We start from the raw sequence: 14,366 nt of genomic DNA, 5'->3' as shown, positions 1-14,366 counted from the left end.
ATATATATTACTCATATGATTAATGTTAACGGAATTAATGTCATAAGTTTTTAAAAATAAATATACATTTTAATTTTAAATTCTATTTTGACTTTAAGTTAATGACGTAAAAATAATCTTCTGAAAATTTTGGGACTAATTTTCTACGTTATTTGAAAATAAATCTATTATAATATAAAAAATATAGTAATAAAATTATTTTATTATTTATTTTATTTTATTTTTTAATATTTTTTATTTTATATTTATATTTATTTTATTGTCATATGAAAGTTATTTTATTTTTTAATTCTTATATTTTTTGTTATTATATATGTATAAAATTTATTTTACTTTTTTATCTGTTTATTTTATTTTTATACCAATTTGCTTATACTATCTTTTTATTTTTAATTTTATCTTTTTATAGCTTCAAATTAATAATTTATTAAAAAATAACTTATATTTATATTTGAAGTATAAATTTTGTATAAAAAAATTCATTTTTAACATTATTTTTTATGATTTATAATTATTTGTTCTTTAATAAAATTAAACTTCGAAACATATATTTTATTTTAATTTTTTTACATTATATTATTTTAAAAGATAGCCTACACAACAAAGGACACACTAGTTCTTAGATATTACAGAAAAATAAAAGAATTGGCACACCTATAGTGGAGGTACTACTAAGAAAACTGGAAACAAATGCTTCTTAGCTCTTTTCGCTCATTCTTGCAAAGCTTTTAGACTTGATTTTCCTCTATTGATGTTTTGCTTTCCAAATACTCAAAAGATGTTGTTCTTGCTTTCCAAAAATACTCAAAAGATGTTGTTCTTTAACAATTGAATGCTCTTGTAATGTTTTTTCATGCCTGGAGAAGAAACCAAACATATATATATATAGCAAAGATATAATATTGTTAGTTTTAATCGATTAAAAGACAGAGTTTAACTTCTTGATTTACATTTTCAACATATTTAACAATACAAACAATTTTAATCGATTAGATAAAGAACTTAATCGATTAAAAACCGATAACAAACTTTCTAATTTACACTTTTAACAATTTTAACAATGGATTAATAATTGGCTCTAAAGAACATACATTTTATCAAATTTTAAAAATTAGTTAATTATATTTTATCAAATGACGAATTTCTATGCTGATTCCAAAATTGAGACGGGCTATCGTTTGGGTTGTTTCATATATTAGCCAAATGTATCAGACATCAACCAACCTGTATTAGACCTAATCGAGTTGTATCAAACATCGGTCGAGCTGTATCACACTTTTGATCGAGTTATATCAAACCTCGACTGAGTTATATCAGACCTTGGCTAAGATCTGTCATACCTCGGTAGAGCTGTATCAAACCTTGGTCGAGCTGTGTTAGACCCTGATCGAGTTGTGTCTGACCTCGACCAAGTTGTATCAAATATAGGCCGAGTTGTGTCAGACTTAAGTTGAGTTGTGTTAGACTTTGGTCGAGTGGTATAAGACCTCAACCGAGTTGTATCAAACCTTGGTTATGCTGACCGGTTGACCCAACTAAGTTGCAAAATTGGCCTATCGGGCTATCGGGCTTGCCGATCCGGGTTGATTTGGGCTCCCATGTTGAAACTATTGTCATAGCATGACTTTCATAGTTAGGCTAACCTGTCAGACTTAGTCTTTTTGTCATCCACAGTCTTCCAACATTAAAAGAAATTCTATTATATTTTCAATATATTTATTATTAAAGAATAAGTTAGATTTAAAATATTAACTCATGTGTTTTATACCATTTTTTTTCATTCTTAATTTTATCTTTTTATAATTTTTAATTATTGGTCATTTAATAAATTATTAAAAAAATAATTTATATTAAATTATTAATTATTTTTTATACTATTTTTTTAGTTTTATCCCTTTATGATTTTAATTACTTGATTAGTCATTTAATAAAATTAAATTTAGAAAAATATATTTTACTTTTAAGTTTTAATTATTCTGATAGTCTCTATTTATGGTGAGTTTTTTTTTTTTACATAGGTCTCTTTCTTATTATTTTTTTTCTCAATTTGGTGCCTAAAAGGAAAAAATCAGTGGAATATGTAAGATTAAAAAATAAAAAAAATATGTTTTCGAAAATTGAATTTGGGAGTGACGAAATTAGGGTTCTTGAAAACCAATTTGGAAACGAGATTTCTGAAAACCAAATTCACGTTCAGGTAGCCCTTTGCGGTGGTGGTACTATGATTCAAGAGTGAATCTTCCTGCACCTCCCTCACCTCATCCTGCACCCCCAAAATTACCTATATACCCTTCATTTAATTAAAAGTCAAAACCTTCATTTAATTAAAAGTCAAAAGCGTAATTAATAAATTAAATTTTTTTAACCCCCAAATTTACATTGCTTTTATATCTTTATGGGTGTTTACTATTGCTTGTGATATTTGGTAAACTGGGATTGGATCTTGGAATTTACTGGATTTAAAGAGACCTAGAGAATGAGTAAAAATAAAAGATGACCACCCCTTTTGCATTAAAACTTTTCTCTAACTATCCATTAACATTTATCTCTCAAATGCTACAATGTGTATAGAACATGCTCTCGATGACCTTTCAATATATATTCATCTGATAAACTCTAGAAAAAGGTTAGCAGCCATCAGTGTGGTGCTCAGTGGATACATAACTCTACTGCGAATACACATGAACAACTTTTCAAGAGAACAACTTTTTAACAGAGGCTAGGAGTAACAAATATTTAATTTTACATTAGATGGTTGGGGTTTCTCAGCACGGTTTCTAGCTAGCTACACATATTGAAAGTCATTTTATATAAATATATATATTATGCTGTTTGCTCTTCCATTGCATTATTTTATTCTATTTTTCATGGTAAGTGTCAATTTTTTTAATGGAGCATTGCTATACTACACTAGATGTGATCCTGCTAGGCATATATACTACACTAGATGTGATCCTGCTAGGCATATATTATCAATGTTTAATTAACGAAAAATGCCACCGCATATCGAAACTGTACGTTTGCCGCAGATCGAACTGCGGCGTGCACCTCAGCGAAACGCACATCAAAGTCCGGTTCTGCAAGTTTGCCGCACTTCCAAATGCGCGTGCACCTCCAGCGAGCCGCATTTCCAACTGCGGCTCTAATCCTTGCCGCACTTCCAAATGCGGCGTGCACCTCCAGCCGCACTTCCAACTGCGAATACACCATTTATCAACACTTTCATCACTACAACTCACGACTTCCATTTCCCCTCTCTCGTATCACTCAGAACAGAAGCAAACAGGGACAAATATACAGACCCGATCTCCAATTCCAACACCCCAAAAATAGCATCCTCCATCATCACCTTCATCTTCTACCTGTAGAAAAATACCAAAAAAAAAACTCATCCATCATTTTCCTCAACCTCACATCGGCACCAACCATCACAATTTCATCATCATCCAACACCAAACTAGAATAGAGAAACGTAGGAAGGCGCCGATAAATTTGAGTTTCGAGCAAAGAGGATACAGTAGTGTCGGAGTTTCGAACGGAGCAGATGACGGGTGTGCGATGGCGCTGTGCCTGGAGGCTTGACACCCAACACCGTGACCTAGAGATGGAGGTACTTTTGTGCAAGAAAGAGAAATCAAAAGAAGAGGTGGAAGTTGCAGAAGAGGGTGGAGGAAGATGAAAATGTTGACGTGGAAACAATGGGTGGAAAAGAAACAAAGACACCTTGGATAAAGAAATTTTTTTTTCTTTTCAAGGTAAAAACAACAATCTTATAACAAAATTTTAATTTTAATTCAAAAAAATAAAATTAAACATGTGGTAGCCACATGTCAATATACATGGTAGCCTAAGCGGAACACTGTTTGTCACGTGGATGAAATTGGATTAGAGTCTTCAACAACGAGAGAACCTCTTCCAACAAAGATGAAGATAACGTAGTGACCATCATACGAAATTACCAGACAAGTCTAACATAGTTTTATTAATCTTTTTAAATAAATTTTTTTTCTCTCTCCTCGTTGATTGTGAAAGGATACTTTTGGAATTATAGTTTTTTTTGGAGGTGCAGGATGAGGGTGGTGAGGTGCAGGGAGAATGACTCATGATTCAATGGTGGTCTGGTCATGTTTTTCATTTGCAGGTTGAAGGTTGCACGAGGGTTGCTTGTGGCCCGAAGGAATTTGCACAACGAGGGTGTGCACTGACGGCGGCGTTGCGATTCTGGTTGTTGCAATTTGGGGTTTTTTTTTATGTTTTTGGACTTTCTCTTTATAGGTTCGTGAAGAACGCAAAGGGATTTGGGTTTCCACGGGGTCTGTGATTTGGATGTGCGAATTAGAGAACGTGATTTAGGTTCATGGTTTCGCTTTCTAGTGTGCTTTGTTGGTTGGTGTGCATCGCGATGAAATGCAAGTTGCTTGCGGTGGAGAATGGATGAGGCTCGCGGAGGTACTTATGCTCACGGTTGCAACACGGTGGTTTGAGTTTTGGACTCTAGGGTTCGCCATGGTTGTTGCGAGTGGTTCGATCTTGTGTAATGATAGATAGACTCATGATTAGGGCGTTGCGATTGGGTTTTTGGTATATGAGTTTTTGTTTTCTAGATTGGGGTTCGCGATGGTGATGATAGCAATTAAAGGTTGTTGTTTTTGGGTTTTATGGGTGTTGAATCTGGTTTCTCTAAGGGTTTTCATGGCGACGTGAGGTGGTGGATGCAATGGAAGCAAGGAAGAGCTCACGATTTTTGGTTGATTCGAGGAAGAAGATGGTTTTGCGATGGTGGTAGTTATATGGCAGCGGCATGGAGTCTAGTGGTGGCGTTGTTCGGTGGCTGCCATGGACTGCTAGGGTATCTGATGGAAAAAGGTGAAAGATGATGACGTGACAGAATGTGTTGACAAGTCAGTTTAATGTGATGACCATGTATCTGTTACGTCAATTAATGATTTCACCTCATAGTCACAACTCATATTAAAGTTAACCTCGTTAACTCAATTTAACTACAAAGACCCAATTGCACTGATTTTTTTATTTTTAGGGACCCAATTGAAAAAAAAAACAAGAAAGAAATCATATTTGTGAACATTCAACGTAAATAGAGATGATCAAAATGATTAAACCTACTTTTAATTCTTAAATAAATATTATTTATAAAATAATGTATATTTATTAACAATACAAACTGTTATACTTTCACATAAAATATTCTCTTCATATGAGTTTTATTTTAATCACCTTAAACCATGATAGGCATTCCTAAAAAGGGTTTGGTTTGTTGTTAGGCTTGCTTATTATTACTCGCTGCACCCCACGTTCACTACACATAGCTTTCAGTTTTCACATACACCATTTTTTCTTAAAAATATAAAAAAATAATAAAATTAAAATTGAAAATAGTTTTGTTTCTTCTTCTTCTTTTTGATCGCTTGTTCTCCATGACATCCATTTTTAAATAATTTAAAGATATAAAAAAAATACAAATTTAAAAAACAATTAAAATATCCATTTTTTAAAAAAGATTATATATATATATATATATATATATATATATTAATATAAGTCAACAAGGTATGTTTTTTGTTTAATTTTAATTTAATTTATAAAATTAATTTGTGTCACGTGAATAACACGTGTCAAGAGACATGTCAACGGGTCATACACTCCACTAAAATATTATTTATTACATTGGACAAAATTAGAATGTTGAATGAGAAGACTAACTTCCTTATTATTTTTTTAAAATTAGAGAATAAAATAAAATTAAAGTTTTAAACATTAACTTATTCCAATTTTGCATTACAATTGAATACCAAAGTTATATTTAATCCTATATTAAATTATTAATTGTTAAATTCACGAAGGAATTAGGTCACAACTTATGCATAAAAGGATAAAAACTAATAAAATCTGAATTCAAGGAGGCTTAAGGTGATTTCCAAATATAAAAAAATCAAACATAATGTTAGAAGATAAAATTGTCAAACTAAAAAGAAATCAATTCTATCTACATCAATGTTAGCAAAAATATCAACACACTCATTTTCTTTGCAAAAAGTATGTGAAAAAAATTAAACTCCAAATTTTTGCAAATGCTTTATAGCTTTCTACCCATAGGTCAACTTTGAGAACCCGCTTTTGGGTTCTAAAATGTATGACAAACCAAAGTAGAGAGATAATCAAGGCAATTTAGTAACATCGTGAACATTATAATCTTGATTTAAGCAACTTTAGTCATAACTTGATCAATCTGTTTAACTCTAATATACTTTTGAAATATTTTGTTTGAAACATTAAAAAAATCTCAAAATACAAAGATCATCCATATTATTATTCATATATAAAGTAGTTGGAGGTATTACTAAAAGCAAGACTTTAGATTTTTAAAAAGTCTGTGAAGTTTAGTAGCTGCTATGTTTATATAACAATATTACATCTATTTTTATATACAATACAATAGATATAATAATAATGATTTTGTAGAATATTGGGAATATAGATTTATAACTAACCCATAATTTCATTCTTACTCTATTAATTTATTCAATACAGATGTCATAGTTATATATTAATTTTATTTAAATTAATTTAGTTATTATACGTTTTACTAAATAATTAAGATATTTTATGATCAAATTATTATTTTAAAAGAGAAAATAATCATGTTTAGTAGCTAATAACACGTGATTCAACAAAATGTATATTGGATTTTTTTTATCGAAATTTTTTATTACTTTTATTGTTCTTTTAGGGTTCATCCTTATAAAGAAATAATTCACGTGACAAAGAGACATTGAACTAATTAAAATTTCCATCTATTTATAGATTTTTTAATAATGTAAAATGAAAAAGAACTTAATTAAATTTTAAGTTTCTTTTGAATATTTTAATTAAATTTCTATTAAATTACATTAAATTTATTTTCATTGAATATTTAAAAATTATATATTTTTTAATTAAGTATATTTTATCTAATGTTTACGTGAGTTGAGTGTTATTGTTATATTGTTATATAGTTATATAGTCTTAATTACTTATCTCTTTAGGTGGTTAATATAAAATAATAATAAAGATTGTGATTTTCATCTATATCAATGATAACAATGAATACAATATCTTGATTACGATAGGTGATGACATATAACTTATTGTGTTGAAGATTTCATATTGATTAAAAATAAGACAAAATTATAATATATAAGTATTTATAAATTATAGAAACCAAATTTGGTAGGATTTAGTTAGACCTAAGGATGACTATGGTGTGAAGTAGGGATAAGTTTCATTATCTCATCTCCATTTGTGAAGTAAAAATTCATACACATATCTATCGTTATATCCAACGAATATAAAACTTTTGTCTCATGTTCATCCATATTGAGTAACTGAAACACAAGAAAACACTAAAAATGGAGGAGGGTTTAAGTGTTTTAAAACTTTTTCGCAAAATAACATTTAACAACTTTTGCAGGGGTTAGACAATCTGCAATAGATATTAGACGCTTATGTGATTAAAACGTTTTTTGGAAAACATTTATACAACAGAACAATAACACATGATTTTTATACTAGTTTGCCCCAATTCAAGCTAGGTCTAGTTCTCCCTTAAGACCTCTTTAGGGATTCCATTAATCTTTAATAAAGATTACACGAGTATCAATCACTCTTGGTTTAAATGAGTATTATCAACCATTATTAGTTTAAATCGAGTATTATCAACCATTCTTGATATACAACAAGTATTATCAACTACTTTTAGTATGAACGAGTATCAACCACTCATGGTATACAACAAGTATTATCAACCACTTTGGTATCAACGAATATCAAGCACTCTTAGTATATAACAAGTATTATCAATCGCTCTTGGTTTACACTAGTCAACCTCACTAGATCGTTTAGCTCACTTGAGCTAAACAAACAAGTATTTTGATTCACTTCTGAATTTATAAAGACAATCAAGGTGTTTTTGAGTACAAATACAAATTCAAATAGCTCTCAAGAAAATGATAGATTCAACCCTGTGAAATTTGAAAACTTGAAAAGACTTTCTCTTTAGATGAAAGCGTTAGACGATATAGTGAGACAACGTAACAATAGACTTGTTTATATGCATGTATTCTATTGGTCTTCTTTTCATGCAATCATCTATATATAGCCTTCTTCGAGAGAGATTTGTTAGACTAAAAGTTAACTTCTATGTAGACTTCATAGCCTTTTTAGGTAGGTAGTCAAGCTTAGGTCTACGTGTTGGAACAATCGGTACCGTTATAGAATTTTGCACAGCGGAATAACTTATAAAGCGGAAAGCGTGTTCAGTCAAACTCTTAATAAGATGGTCAGTTTTAGAAATTTAATTTTCTTAGAGACAAATTTCCAAACCGTTGATGTACGTACAATAAAATAAGTATAGGGAATAAGAAGAACAACACAGAATTTTTATCCTGGTTCGAATCAAAAGATTCTACGTCCAGTCGTTAATCACTATAAATAGTGATTAACCTTTTTCACTAAAAATTGTTTAACAGATTACAAGATAATGAACAATAAAAATGAATAGAACTACTCTACCAACTTGAAGAGAACCACTTCAGCAATCGACCAACGATTCACAAGCTTCTCCTTTCACAAGACCAGGCAGAGCACCTTGCTAACTTGAAGAGAGTCTGCTCCGACTATCGATACGCGAGCCTCTCCTTTCACAAGACCAAGCAAGGGAACAATGAACAAAAAGCTTTCTGAGAACGTTCCTCTGACACACAGTGTTCTAAGCTTTCTCAGTTCAAAAACAACGTTAACGTTCTAATTTCTCCAAAACAAAATATATAGCCAAGTACACTGAATGCCAAAGGTCAGCTCCCAACTGCCATGAATAATCGATTATTGTAAGTGATAATCGATTATTCAAGTCCGTTATAGGTTTTCAAAAATGTGATAATCGATTATATGAAGTGATAATCGATTATTCAAGTATGACTTGTGATAATCGATTATTGCTTCATCATAATCGATTATTGTAGTTAAAAATGTAAGTTTACAAGGTTTACAAAAATTTCCTACTACATTTAATTTCTACAAATTGCTTTTAACTAATTCTAATATCTTCTGCAACTAAAACTTCTTGTAACATCATCAAAACAAATTTCTTCAAGATTTACCAATACTCCTTATTGGTAACACTACGTTGTAGAATTATTGTGCTTTGTCAAAGCTTTTACAAAAGTAGCTTGTACAATTCTACAAAGCTTGGAGCTTTAAGGAAACGTTCCCATAATTTCTTCCTATCTCTTAACATCTTTATTCTTCTCATGCAGGAATTTTAGTAAAGGTTTTGTACTTTCATTACCTGCACAAATAAAAAGAACAAGGCATACACAAGAAAAGATGTGTTTTTTCGTACATGCATAAAATATTTTAAACGTTGATAAATGTTAAGCCATATTGCGTGTTTAAAACTTATTGGCACATGTCAACTTGTTTGATAGGAGCATTGTTTAGGAAGTAAAGTGTTTGATATATGATATTTAGACGATGTAAACTGCTAAACGCTTATTTATAAAACTGTTTAAGTTTCATTGCATCATTTAGTAAGCTTTTCCTAGATGATTATTTTCTTTAAGCACTTATTTGTTCAACACTGTTTGTATATAAGATTTTAAACTTCAGTGTGTTATAAAGCGTACACTTAGACGTTTCCTTTAGACGTTGTTTGTTAAACATTGCCTGTTAGACGATATATGCTGGAAAACACTATTTTCATAAGACGTTATAAATGCTATTTTCATTTAATGTTGGTTTGTATTAATAAACGCTTATTTCATTCAACATTGTGTTTAATAAATACATCCTTTAGACATTTCATTCAATAAGCGATATTTCGTTAAGTATTGTATGTTAAACTTCAAAACATGAGTTTAGATAGTTTAGTCTCTCTAGACGATCTTGACTTAACAATAATGGGTTACTCGTACCCTTGCCCATATCCACTTTATTACAATTTCAACATCAATTCATTAATTTTTATAAAAAAATAATATTATCAAATATTCAGTATCAAAATAACATATTCAATATCAAATATGTATAAACAAATGATAATTAATGGTATAATAAGATAGAAAATACATTGAAAATTGGATATTTGAGAAAACTTTTGAGATATGAAACTAGTTGAAATGTTATAGATAATCTAAATTGTTTGAGCAAAACAAAACGTTTAAAAAAAAATAATGGTCAAATAGAATAAATATAGGTTTTTTTTTAAAATTATTACCAAGTAAATAAAGGGTTCACGCTATTAAATTAAAGTCAAGAGAACTAAATATTTTCATGAGAAAAAATAAATAATAAATAAAATTACTAAAAATAAAAAAAATCAAATATGATACCTAAAAACTATTTGATTCACTAGAAATAATAATACACTATTTGAACATAACTACATAAATAAAAAAAAATGTGTAAGAAAGATTTTGATAGGAGGGAAAGTACTTTGGAGATTTGAATGAATTTTATGGATATAAAATAACTCAACCTATTAGAAGAGAAAAGGAAAAAGTATGTAGGTGAGAAGAAAAGAAATTAAGAATATATATATATATATATATATATATATATATATATATATATATATATATATATATAATAGGGTTAAATATGTTTTTAGTCCCTAAACTATTGACCGTTTCTGGTTTTCGTCCCTCTTCCAAAGTAAGGTACAATTTAGTCCTCAATCTTTAAAAAACGTTCGTTTTAGTCGAAAAATTTTGTTTTTAGTCCTCGTTTTTCTAAAGAATGAGGATCAAATTGTACCTTACTTTGGAAGAGGGACGAAAACCAAAAACGGCCAATAGTTTAGGGACTAAAAACATATTTAACCCTATATAATACTCATTTTGTTCCAATTTTAGTTGAAAAGCTACAAATAGGTCCTATTTCTGTTTTTGTTCTAATCAAATCTTAATTTTTGAAAAATTAACTTAATTAAGTTTTTTCTATTTGTTAATGATATTAAAGATTTTAGGAATGGCCCAACATTGTATGTCCGTATGAACGGCCCAGCCCATAGTGGCTTATACGCAGAAAAGTAAGGCTATTGTCCTAGCCACGTTGGCAGTGTAAGAAACGCGTGAGATGAGAGAGATCAGAGCGAAAGAGAGAACTCCCTTGGCGATGGAGCTCCGGCCACTCTAGGGCAGATCTGCGGCGGAGGAGACAGTTGTTGACGACGCCGGAGAAGAGAAAAATGAAGAGCTCGACATGAGAGGTAAGAAAAACCTTCTCTTTTCTTGTTTTATTATTCTGTGTAATATACTGTTTCTGTAAGTCTGTGTTCTGTTTCTTACTATGAACAAGAAAGGAGAGCTCTATTTATAGAGCTCTGTAACAAACCATTAAAGCCTAAAACTAACAAAACAGAAAACATTAAATACAGAGGTTTACTGTCTTCTTTGACAGTAAGGAATCAATCTTGATTCCTAATAGCCTCCCCTCAAGCTGGACTATGGATGGTCGTCAGTCCAAGCTTGGGAACAGTTGACCTAAATCTGACACGATGAGGGAACTTCGTGAAGATGTCAGCCAGCTGCTGATCGGAGCGTACGGGTAGAAGATTAAGGAGGTGTTCCTGGACTTTCTCACGGACGACATGGCAGTCGAGTTCGATGTGCTTAGTTCGTTCATGGAAGCTCTGGTTGTGAGCTATATGCCTTGCAGACTTGTTGTCGCAATACAAGGCAGGCGTACCTGACTCTTCTACTTGAAGGTCTTGAAGTAGATAACTGAGCCACTGTATCTCGCATACAGTGGCTGCAAGAGCCCTGTATTCGGCTTCAGTAGAGGATCTGGAAACAGTCTTCTGCTTTTTAGATTTCCAAGAGATGAGTGAGGATCCAAGGAAGATGCAGTACCCTGTTGTGGACCTTCTAGTGTTGGGACATGTTGCCCAGTCAGAGTCACTAAAAGCTTTTAGTTGCATAGGAGAGTCAGCTGGGAAGAACAATCCCTCAGAGGGCGTGGACTTAATGTACCTGAGAATATGTTGAATGGCCCGGAAGTGATAGTCAGTAGGTGAGTGAACAAATTGGCTAAGTAAATTTACTGTAAAACATAGGTCAGGTCTTGTATTTGTGAGGTAAAGAAGCTTCCCTATTAATCTCCTGTAAGGACCTGGGTCATCCAGGTAGCTGTCCAACTTGTATAGAGTGCTTGTGTCACTTAGGAATGGTGTGGACGAAGGCTTGCACCCCAACATTCCCGTGTCTTCTAGTATGTCCAAGGCATACTTTCTTTGGCATAGGTGAATACCCTTTCTAGATCTGGCCACTTCCAACCCTAGAAAGTATTTGAGTTCCCCTAGGTTCTTTATTCGAAACCTGTTGTGGAGTAATTCCTTTATGTAGTTGATTTCCATCATGGAGTCCCCTGTCAACACAATGTCATCCACATATACAAGTAAAGCAGTAAAGCTTGTAGGTGTCCTCTTAATAAACAAAGAGTGATCAGATTTAGATTGAACGAAATTAGCATTTATTAGAAAAGAAGAGAGTTTTTCAAACCACTGTCTGCTGGCTTGTTTTAAGCCATATAAAGACTTTGTTAATCTGCAAACCTGTCCTTTGTCACAAGCATCCAGACCTGGAGGTAGTTCCATGTAGACTTCTTCATTGAGGTCTCCATGCAAGAAAGCATTGTCAACGTCCAGTTGGTGTAGAAACCATCTGTTAGAAGCAACTAGGGCAATGAGTAGTCTAACTGTGGTAAGCTTAGCCACAGGAGAGAAGGTGTCTAGGTAGTCTATTCCTTCCTGCTGTGTATAGCCCTTTGCAACTAAGCGGGCTTTGTACCTTTCAATGCTGCCATCGGCCCTGTATTTGGTTTTATACACCCATTTACAACCTATTGTGGTCTTCCCTGCAGGCAGTGGTGTCAAAATCCATGTGTTATTGTCCTGTAGAGCTTGGATTTCTCTCTGCATGGCCTTCACCCACTCAGTCATCCCTTTTGCTTCACTGTAAGATTTGGGTTCCTTGTTCCCGGTGACAACCATGGTGTATCTTAAGTGCTTTTCTGTAAGATTATCACAGCATAACAAGTCAGAAATGGGATAGGGGGTTTTTAGACCATTCTTAATAGTTGAGGATTGATTCACCTGGTGGATGTAATCCTTCAAGTATGTGGGAGTCCTTCTGGGTCTGTCAGACCTTCTATGTCTCTGACTGTTGGGGCTACTGCTGGTGCCAGTACTGTTTTCTTCATTATCTGAGGGTTGCTCCTCTGACTGCTCTACTGCAGTTTGGTAAGTATTGTTGAGCTCATTATGGTTGTTGTCACTGGTAGGATACTGATCTTGTAGGAGGTCGGTTAGGGCATCGGTTTTGTCCTTCCCAACATCACAATGGGCTCTGCTGTCCTGTGGTTCTTTGTAAGGGAAAACATCCTCATGGAATATGACATTTCTGCTGATAAACAGTTCTTTACTATGAACATCAAGCACAATGTATCCTTTCACACCATATTTGTATCCTAGGAAAATTCCTTTCCTAGCTCTAGGGTCAAGTTTGCTTCTGTTATTCTCTAAAGTTGAGGCAAAACATAAACAACCAAAGATTTTGAGATCTAGAAAGGTGGGAGGTAGCTTGTAGAGAATTTCATGAGGGCTTTTGTGGTTAAGAATGGCAGTAGGCAATCTGTTTATCAAATAAACAGCATGGCCAACAGCATATGACCAGTAAGCATTAGGAATATTGGCTTGAAATAAGAGCCCACGAGTCACATTCAAAATATGTTGGTGCTTCCTCTCAACCACAGAGTTCTGTTCCGGAGTTTCAACACAACTCCTCTGGTGGTTAATGCCATGCACATTATAAAAATCCACACAATTAAATTCAGGGCCATTGTCAGACCTTATAGTTTTAACTAGTTTATTAAACTGGTTTTTGATTTTAATCACAAAATTCTGCAATAGTTCTCTAGTTTGCCCCTTATTATTCATGAGAAAAATCCAAGTATGCCTACTGTAATCATCTACTATGGTTAGAAAGTACTTATGACCATGGACAGAAATGACATTAAGAGGACCCCATATATCACAATGCATAATTTCAAAGCAATCAGTAGTGGCAGAAACACTTTTAGAAAAGGGTAACTTTCGCTGCTTAGCATAGTGACAAGTGTCACAAACAGTATTGATGTCAGCCTTAACATAGGGAAAACTATCACATATATGTTTCATAACCTTGGCTCCTGGGTGGCCCAGTCTACAGTGCCACAGGTTTACATTTAGGTGCTTAAAAGAAAAAACAGCTTTAGCATTATATCTTTGGTCAGAATTAGGGAGAGCTTGTAGATAATAGAGGCCCTTCCAAGAG

The sequence above is a fragment of the Vigna umbellata genome, chromosome 4, assembly GCF_029865625.1.
Source record: "Vigna umbellata cultivar VRB3 chromosome 4, Vumbellata_1.0, whole genome shotgun sequence".
Lineage (NCBI taxonomy): Eukaryota > Viridiplantae > Streptophyta > Magnoliopsida > Fabales > Fabaceae > Vigna > Vigna umbellata.
Note: the sequence above shows the minus strand (reverse complement) of the source record.